Below are 10,678 nucleotides of genomic sequence, written 5' to 3'. Positions count from 1 at the left end.
CTTAAGATTTGTGAGGTTTTCCTCTACCGTTTTCAACAATTTCGATACATTCCAATTTCTCAATTCATATTTGTGCACCATGTTTGATGTACTGAAGTTTCTCATTCTGATTGTCAAGTTATTTGCATATGCCATATAAGGTAGTATTTACATCAATGGACAAGTACGGAGGAGAAAGCTATTTCGTCGGTATTAAAAAGGATTAGATTTAATATAAAATTAAAAAGCGAACAGCAGAGTGTAAATTCTTTCTGCAACCATATGATTTTCCTTTCTTTGTTGGAGTGGCTCGAATAACTACATTTACGAGCAGATTTTCAATGTTTAGGTTTTTCAGTAGATTCACCTACGATATCTCGCAATAACAAGCATGGCGGAGCAGACAAAAAATTTTGCAAGCTGTACATGATGTTTACTGAAAAACACCTTTACTAGACATACCCAAGCACAAAGTATGTACTCCTTTTGGTGTAAACAACATTTTGGACTAATACATGGAGCTTATTATCGGTTATTCATAAAATTATTTTGCACCATTACGGAGATCCTATGGAATTGTAGCCCTATCCCGAAAACGTCAGGATAAAAAAAAATCGGATAGGGCTACATTATTGCAGCTAAACAGTATAAATACATGTACATTAATTTACTGAGTTGGAGGGCAACACACATTGTTGGACCCGAGAACAAAACTATTGCCCAAGGCAGTTAGACTGAAGGCAACACTTTGGTTCAGCAAAATGCATTTTGCCCTCGAGTCCACTCAAAGAATAATTTGTTATATACCTTTTATTTTTCAATGTGACAAAATTTTGATGCCAGTTAACTATAATGTGAAATTATCTTGGATAGTTCTGTACAGTAACTGTCTAACATTTAAACAAATATAAACTATTGCTGCTCTGTAAAAACATTGCATTTGGAAATGTTTGACATTGAATAGGAAAGATTCACATGGGAAACAAGCATTCTGAGAGTATTGTACAAGCAACACATGTTCCCTACCGGCACCCAAAATTCCATTAAGGGATATTATTTTAAAATGTGCTAAATACGTTTCGAGAAAATTCGGACATAGATATGTTAATTTATTTTTCATATGGAATTATTTTGAGAAATCATGCATATTATATCTTCAAGAATACTAAGAATAAACGATTTGTTGGATAGAATGTTACAATTTGATCTGCAGCATTACCGTCTTCTCCTCCCCCCCCCCCCCCACCTCGATTTCAATATATTGGGGCACTAACCCGATCATAAATATGAGAGACGTTTAAAAAATATTAACTTTAACACCTGTTGATAAAAAGTAACGAAAGTCGAATTTGATAAGTAATAATTGCTGTGTTGGATCTGCAGGCTAAATTCCCATCTTCTGTTTTCTCACCTGAACACTGATCGAGCGTAGCACTAACCCGACCGAAGACAAGTCCATATATATATATATATATATATATATACGGAAAGACAGAGATAAAGACTATAGTCCCCCTGGTTTCATCGGTAGGGGACTAATACATTTTAAAGGTATAACAATCATATGTTATATGGAACTATTCAAGCTGCTCCCAGTAGTAGTCTAGCTTATAGGCACATGATCACTGATGCAAACAAAATTCTAATTATAGAACATCTTAAATAATTCAAAATACATTAATTCTTGTAAGTAAAGTAACAATTGTAAATACCTGGTTGCAAAAAGACACACTGAAAAACATAAAACATTGTATCACCCCCTCCCCCCACAGATTAGGAATTTTGCGATTCGAGAATGAATTTATTTATTTATTTTTGCTAATTGTCCAAAAAAAAAATTTAGTTGAATTTTTTTTGTCGGGGTTGGGGTGAGGGTAAGTGTAATGCGCAGAGCCCCCCCCCCCTCCCCCGGCATCAAATTGAAATTAAAATTTTGCAGGGGGGTGGGTGGGTGGGTAAAGGTGCAACCCTTCATCCCTTCCCAGAAAAAAATCCTGGATCAGCGCCTGGTGTGAATGAATTAATTGCATGGCATGGTAGAAGAAAACCGCCAAATTTGCTATGATTTTTAATGTGGCAGACCAAATCTTGAAAATGCTTCTCCTCCTGTACGTCCCGTAGGGATCCGGGTTAAAATAGGTCCTCAGTACCGCTCTTGCTTGTTGTAAGAGGCGACTAAATGGGGCGGTCCTTCGGATGAGACCGCAAAAACCGAGGTCCCGTGTCACAACAGGAGTGGCACGGTAAAGATCTCTCCCTGCTCAATGGCCATAATCGCCGAGTATCTATAGGCCTAAATTTTGCAGCCCTTCATCGGCAGTTGTGACGTCTCCATATGAGTGAAATATTCTCGAGAGGGACGTTAAACAATATTCAATCAATCAAACATGTGCATATGTACAAAGTAATTTTGTCAGTTTTAGTGCTACACAACTTGAATGTTTAAAAGAGTCGGATGAAAAGAATTGAATAGTCCGTGATTTTATAAATTGGCCAGCCCTGTGATTTGTGTAAGCTCTAGCTGCAGTTTGATCAAATTTTATTTTATTTTACTGTATATGCTGTCTCCGGTTTGACAGTGTGTATGGACATTTTTGGATTCCATGTTTACAGTGGAAATTCTTAAAACCTCATGTTATAAGGATGGTATATTGATTGTGCATTTCTAACCGATCGTTGGAAGAAAATTGACATAATTTAATAAAATTCAAATAGAAATGTCTTCAATCTAGAGTCTTCAATGCATGTTTCTGCCAACATGTCTTCGGTTGATCGTATGTATGGGAAATTTTGTCATTTATACATCTACACGGATATTTCATCGGCAAATCGCTGTGGAAATTTGCCTACTATGTATTTGAAACATATCGTTTGAATGAGAAGGTCATCACACGACAAAATTAAGTGAAAATGCCTTTAAATTACTGTTCATGTTTTGTTGTCACATGTCCTCAGTTGATAGTATGTATGTGTTAATTTTGCGATTTCCATCGTTGCAGAGATAATTTATCGAAATGACGTACGTTCGAGTATGAAGGTTATCGTATGATGATGTACACATGAAAATGCCTTCAGTATTCTATTTTATTTTATTTTATTTTTGCTGTTACGTGTCTTCTGTTGGTCATACTTGTATGAAAGTCTATGATGTTTACGTTTGTTTAGTAAAATTAATTGACTTCGTGCGTTGGATATAACATTAAATACATTTTACGAGTTTATAGTATGTATGTAACATTATGTTTGTAAAAGAAGATCCTGAATCTATGATATGTTGCCTAATAAGCAATAAAATGAAAAATAAATAACACATACCTTCATCTGTTTGGGTGACATTGATTGTCCTTGATCTGTATGTTTTGAAGCGCTTTTATGACCAAGAAGGCATGTAAACTTCCGTTTTAACACGCGCATGCGTATTACGCCTCGTGGTGTGTATACGGTCATGCTGGCTGACTGGAAATTTTATACACACCACATACACAAAACTACAAAACACCTCCAACTGGTCCATGCATTAATTTTTATATATATGATTTATGGCATGGTTTTGAGCATTTCTGAAGAGAAATTCAAGTGAGGACTGGATTTTGGTTCTCACTTGATTTTTGTGTCCTCAGTTGTTGCTGTGTAGCCTGACGTTGGTTCTCAGTTGAGAGCGTTTACAAACACACACACACACTTTTCCAACCGATGATTCATTTATGGCGACCACTTCCTCGGATTGTTTTAATGGGTACATTTTACGAGTTCCTTGTCCATATTATAGATATGCCTTACTTTTGATACTATTGTACATTACAATTTTTCACAATATACCTTTATTTTTACTACATATCATGAATACGATTTTATTACCATTATATTTCATTATACTGAAAACCACAATTACGCAAAATATACTTTCCTGAAGAACTCATTAAGATCAGATAATGTTTTGTTTAGTTGTATATATGAAACATGATAAAGTTTAGGTACACCGGTTTTATGAAGTGCTATCACCTTTCCCTTCATATACTTTCAAAAACAATCTTTCAAGAATATGAGTTATCGCGTAAGTTTTGAAATAATGGTTATCATTGTCCAATGGTATTTGTTCAGTTTGTAATGATGGCTGGTATGGAGAAAACTGCTCAACACGATGTAATGAGAACTGTGTCAACCAGTCATGTGACCATATCACAGGCAGCTGTACATACGGATGTAAACCGGGATGGAGGACTCCAAACTGCAAACAGAGTAATTTTAAATTTGACGTTTAATGCTTTTCTGTTGTGTATTTTTTTAAGCTCGGCATCTCTTCAAATCTTAGTTCTTTTAAATAATAGTGTGTGCATAGTGTGAGTTTTTAAATGTGATAAATAAAGAAATGAAATATATAAATAAATATATATTTCTTTATTGAACTACTTCATATATTGCATTAATACAATAAGGATTAATTCTTTACTAATTATTTACAAAATTCAAATTAATCATATGATTGGAATTTTGTATCTTTATGATTTCTGTGAAGAATTGGATACATTTTACTAAGTTACATACATACATTGTACATGTATAGCCAATGGAAGACAATATATAAACATTTTATTTTACTTGCAATTTGTAAACAATTAACAATATAGTGTGGGAAAATACTTTTCCATGAAACTGTCAGATTTTTAAAATACAAGTACAGATGTCTTTATCTACGTCTTACCTAAATGTTTATTGTCATGTAGGAAAAGCTGGGGAAAGAAATAATTAATTTGATATCGTTTCCCCTTAATGTTATTCTAGAATGCTCCATGGGATCCTACGGCAAAGATTGTGGAAATCACTGAAGCAGTCATTGCAGAAGTATGACATGTAATCCAATCACTGGGTCTTGCCTGGAGGGCTTTACACCCGGTTACTTAGATAGTTTCTGCAACAAGGGTATGTAGTCGTTTAAGAATAGTAATTTTACACTTATTATGGGTGTCAAGTTATAAACAACTTTTGGAATGTAGATTAGAATGGCATTAACACATATATAGAAATCCAAAGGAGCCAAGGGCCTTCCATCCATAATTGACTGAGTTCTGAGACTGCCTAAATAAGAAACAATACATTTTAAAATAGGTCCAAGTGAACGTAATTGGCCCCTACCTGAATATTTTTAATCTAATGTATTGATTCACCAAACATGTTGGCCTACAATCATACTACACAATTGGCGTTTTCGACTGGTACGTTTCCGATGAATAAAAATAAGCTCCGCCCACTTGCGCAGAAGAAGGAATTTACTAAACGGAGATGTACCAGTCGAACAGAAATTTGACTAAACGTCGATAATCTATAAAAATGAAAGTAGGATACGTCACTTCCGCTTCATAGACTATATGGATCTGGTAGAGAAAACAGCATCTTTTTTAATTATTGAAGACCCTGATACCAGCGATGGGGAAGATAGCGATGAAGAAAACATTGGATCTTCGTTATTGCTACTTTTGTAAGTATTGTAGATTCGTATGTAGTCCTGTAACAGCTAATGCGTGTTATTCCGAAATTCCTCAGTCTTACCCTTTATTTCATGAATGCCAGTAATGGGAATTACAGCCGCAAACAGCAAACGTCCATAGATAAAAGAACGATTGAGAGTGGGTAAGACAGGAATTTCTGTTTAACAATACTTTCAGCATCGGATCTAGCGCGGGTGGGGGGTCTGACCCATTTCTTTTTTTTTTTTTTTTATATTTGAGTAATTTTCGCATGTCAAAAAATTCTGAGGCATTTTTTAAGGGGTGTCGGTATGAACCCCCCCCCCCCCCCCCTCCCCAGTTGACAATAACAGTTACAACTTACAAGATTGGGCAACAGTACTTTTAGGATAGAAATAGAATGGAAGCCTACTTATTCAGTTTTTAAATATTGGATACTCATAAATAAAATCCTAAACTATTAGGCTGAATTCTGAAGTATTTCATATTCTTTTAGTTCATCAACAAACCAGTGTATCCTACCACAAGAGAGACACAGACAGAAGAATTACACAGGCAATGTTGCATTGCACTTTCGTGTTCATGAATTTAAAACTTTCTTCAGGGTCTCCAGAATAAGTGTGGAATCTCTCCGAGGTAAAATTTCTGAGATATGTGTTGAACAGAATGTATCAGGGATTCTATGCAGACATTCTACAGGAGGATCGCCACAAATACCTTTAGAAGATCGCATCTTAATATTCTTGTGGTACATGGCTAGCATGGATAAATATGCAGCCATAGCTGACAGATTTGGTGTGAGCGAAAGTACGGCCTCCTATGCAATACGTAATTTGATAACATTTATACACGATTATCTTTTGAATATAATTATTTCATGGCCTACACCTCAAGAGCAACAAGAAATGAAGGATATGTACATGGAATTAAAACATTTCCCAGGTGTTGTTGGAAAGATTGATGGAACACACATTTCCATTAAAAAACCATCAATCAGAGGAATAGACTACTATAATCGTAAGGATTATTATTGCATTGTTCTGCAAGGGGTAGTTCGAGAGGATTTAAAAGGACGACAGACCTAATTCGAAATTTTGCACTTCTGCGCAGAAAGCCGCGCACATCGCTATTTACAGTCTCCGTGCATTGTGACGTCGCTGCAATTTTTTCATCACATTATTATATATTTTACTTCCGAATATAGTTTATATCATGAATATTCTTATCAATAGTAATTACTGTATTACTCCATAAACAATTAACGATTTACGGCATGCCCCAGAAGCGTATTACTAAAAAACCGACGATAATATCTATTTACAACCAACTGCGGAAAAGAGGATAGAGTTATATTTTGAAATCTTTCGACCATTCATTAAAACGACAAAGAAATAATGACTAAAACCGTATCAATCAACAACAACCGAAGAACAGAGGCAGGGCCGGGGAAGTTTCTCTCTCGGCTGACAATAAACACGCTATCGCCCCCTACCCATTGGATAGATATTTTATTATTATACCAAAGCAAAATAATTCCTCTTCCGACAAAAAAAACAAAACAAAAAAAAACCAAAAAAAAAACCAACAAATCGTTCTGTCATAATGTTGGGAACAGCTGTTATAGTTGTGACGTTGAATACGCCGCTGGGCTTTGTAGTTTGAAGACTATCATCCTTGCGCAGATCTTAGCACAGAACCGATCACACGACAGAGATACATATATTTTGGCGAAAATAGTCGGCTGATCGTTACCTTTTGATGTAGAGAAAAATACATTTAGGTAGAATAATGCGTCTGAGATTGCAAGTGCCAATCAACATGTACATGTACCACCGTATTACAAAAACGTGTATATATGCATTTACATTCAATACAAGTAGCCTACAAGAAATATCAGAAATGCTTTATTAAAATAGATTTATGCTACTCTTAAGCTTAACTTATAAAAATGTTTCAGGGAATAAAAGTCAATTTTGTTTCTGAGAGTGTTCATCAGAAAAATCTTATAGATGAAGATGACACTTGAAGTACATGTTAGATCCTATCTTGAAACTGTCGGATAAGTCATGTACTTGATCTTTTATCAATATAATATATGTATGCTTTTATTCAAACATTTGAAATTTTGAATTTATTTAGAAAGGTTGAAGATCATGAAAATGAAAACAAAATATGCACATTACATATAGGCCTACACTATATACAAATCCGTTGTCTTAAGTTGCATACTGAACTCTATATAGGATTTATTGAATTTGTGACAGTTCACTCATTACATATTTTGACACCACCCCTGGAATATTATGCAATGACTCAGTGTTTACATATGATTGGTGAACTTTTCCGTAATCCATGTGATTATTTAGTATAAAGGAAAAGTATGAAACTACAAGTAGAAAACCTATCCATTTCTTTTTCAATGACATTTTCCTTGAAAACTGGCCAAAAATCGTCCTTTGACATGCTCCCCTGAAAAAGAATTGCCGATGACTCATACTTTTTTTCTTATAATTAGTAAGCTTATTGTCTTTTTAAAATCATTCTTTAATTTGGTATAAAACTCTATTGTAGAATTTTAAAAATTTTAACTTTTATGTTGCATATTGGAAATTTCCCTATATTTCCTTTGCAATTACGACTACTTCATAGTAAACTTTTGAAACGCCCCCGCTGAAAATCAAATGCGATTTTCATTTGTTATTTTCATTGAATTTAACTCATTAATGCATGCTTTACCTTATATTAAAATTTGAATAAAATCTCTATTGTAGAAACGAATTATGTCCGTCACCCTTAAGATTCACCAACATATTTGCTGGATTTCCTGGGAAAGTGGATGATGCTCGAGTTCTATGACAATCACCACTCTTTCAGGATGGTCAAGCATTATGTGGCGAGGGATATTTACTAGGGGCCTCTCTGCATACCCTAACATGTCTTGGTTATTGACTCCTTTTAGGGACAATGGTCGTCTTACAAATGTGCAGCTGCATTACAACTATACACACAGCAGTATACTCATCACTGTTGAGCGGGCATTTGGGCTATTGAAAGGACGTTTTACTCGACTGCAACACATCAATCAAAATGAAGTGGAGAGCATCATACACACAATAGTTACAGGATGCATTTTGCACAATATTTGCATCATGAACGATGATAACTTTCGAGAATTTTTTAATGACGACCCAGTACCTTAACAATTGCCAGATGCAGAAAATTTTGATGAGAATTTACTCTACCGGGGATCAGTAAAGATACTTCAGATAGCAAGAGCTTTACTATTTCATTCTCAACATGAATAAATGTACTATATGGGGTTGAAATGTGACAATTGTCAAACACCACATGTGTTTTGTGTATTTTGGAAAACTGTCCAAATAGAGAACAAAACTTTATTATATCATATTTCACTCCATTTTAACTATTTCCAGTATGTAACATTTTAAGTGTACATTGAATTCCAAGATAATTTTTTTTATTTGAGATGAAAAAGCATGTTCTTTTAGCAGATATTGAATGTTAATTTTCACTTAACCAACATTTGATGAAAATAATAAAACTTCAAAATACTTTGTGTCTTTTAAATTTTTCTCATTCACATGAAGGAGATACAGATCTATGTGCAATTTAATATACATATTCAAATCCAAGCAGAATGCAGATTCTTTCATTGCCATCTTTGAGCAATTAACATTGGACTATGGTTCTTGCGGTTTCATCCGAGACCTTATTCGACTTTCTTACACTTGATACAATGGAATTTAAACCCACAAAGTAAGGTTTGAGCACTCTAAATGAAAGCAGGGTTAAGGAGGCGTACTACATCATTATAATGGCCAACTTCCTTTTAAAACTCAAATAAAACTATCGGCAATATTTGTCTATTCATGTTGGATTTAATTGCTTATTAAGGTAGCACATAATCTGTCGATCGCTGGTTCAAATCCAGGAGGAGTTTTAAATTTTATTTCATTTTAATTTGTACTAAAACGACATTTTTTGACTAAATAGAGTAAATTTTGGAAGTTTTTCAATATAAATCCCCCATCTTCTTTTTATACTATCAAATTTCTCTAGTGTAGTATTCCTCCTTAACTGCTCTGATTATTTTGCCATACAGGCAATATTATCAAAGTTCACTGAACTTTACAAATACATGTTAATGTACAACTGTACAGTAGCATACACAGATGGTAAACATTTACAGTCATGTGCACAAACTTGGTTGAGACTATCGGGACTTTTTTACTTTCATATCCTATGAGAAATGAGAACTCTGAAAATGACATAAAATTGTAATTCTTTAATAAGAAATATAACTAAAAATGGCATCAGAAAATGTAAACTCTACTTGAGCAAAATTTGTAAAAAGAAAAATTGCAGAAAAAATATAGACAATTGTACATTTGAATAATCTTATTCATATGTAAAGTAATATAGACAAATGAAACTGAAAAATAATAAAAATACAAAAATGTTTATACATGAATAAACGTTCAAGTATAAAACAACTGACCAGAAAATACCCATATCATCTTTTCTGCATTGACTAGGAATTCACAGTAAACATTTCAAATGTTAAATAAACATGACTGCTAAAATCTAGTAAAATTCAGCCACAAATGACCCCAATGGTAAGTGATCTTTTCTACATTGAATAGCAATTTACAGCAAACAATTCAAATGTTCAACAAATATGACTTTGCTAAAATCTAGTAAAATGCAGCAAATCCAGCCTAACAAACAGCTGCCCTGTTGGCCACTTAGCTCTGTACTCTGCTCTTTTGTGTCTGAGCAGACGTTTCCAAAGTATTCATATTTAAGTTCGCCTGACCAACCAATTCATTGGCTATTTCTGCAAAAACATGATAGTCCAAAACAGTTTCCAAATTGCATGCAACATCACAATATCTAAGAGTGGGAATTATTTCCAGAATACATTTCGGTTCTCCAACTGTTCTGTAATCACATAACACAAATTTCAAAACCCGTAACTCTACATGTGACAAAGAACTCAGTAACTGAAAAAAATTATTCTTTAAAAAAAAATCCTTTCAGGAAAAGACTTTCAAGTTTTTGAAAGTTCACATCAAATAAGTTGATAATTGTCTGTATATTACTGGTTTTCTGCCCACCACTTAGTCCAATTATTGTCACTTTTTCCAAGTCTGGCATCAACTTCATGCCACAGTCAATTGTAAATGTTTCAATGTGAATGATTATTTCAGTTC

At 34.2% G+C, this 10,678-nt stretch overlaps 1 pseudogene; it reads left to right on the top strand.

The window, feature by feature from the left end:
* Positions 1 to 5,331: 5,331 nt before the first annotated feature.
* On the top strand, positions 5,332 to 9,017 carry LOC130054331 (uncharacterized; annotated as a pseudogene).
* Positions 9,018 to 10,678: the final 1,661 nt, after the last annotated feature.

The sequence above is a fragment of the Ostrea edulis genome, chromosome 4, assembly GCF_947568905.1.
Source record: "Ostrea edulis chromosome 4, xbOstEdul1.1, whole genome shotgun sequence".
NCBI classification, from domain to species: domain Eukaryota; kingdom Metazoa; phylum Mollusca; class Bivalvia; order Ostreida; family Ostreidae; genus Ostrea; species Ostrea edulis.
The sequence above is the reverse complement of the archived record's forward strand: the minus strand, read 5'-3'. Positions and strand labels throughout refer to the sequence as shown.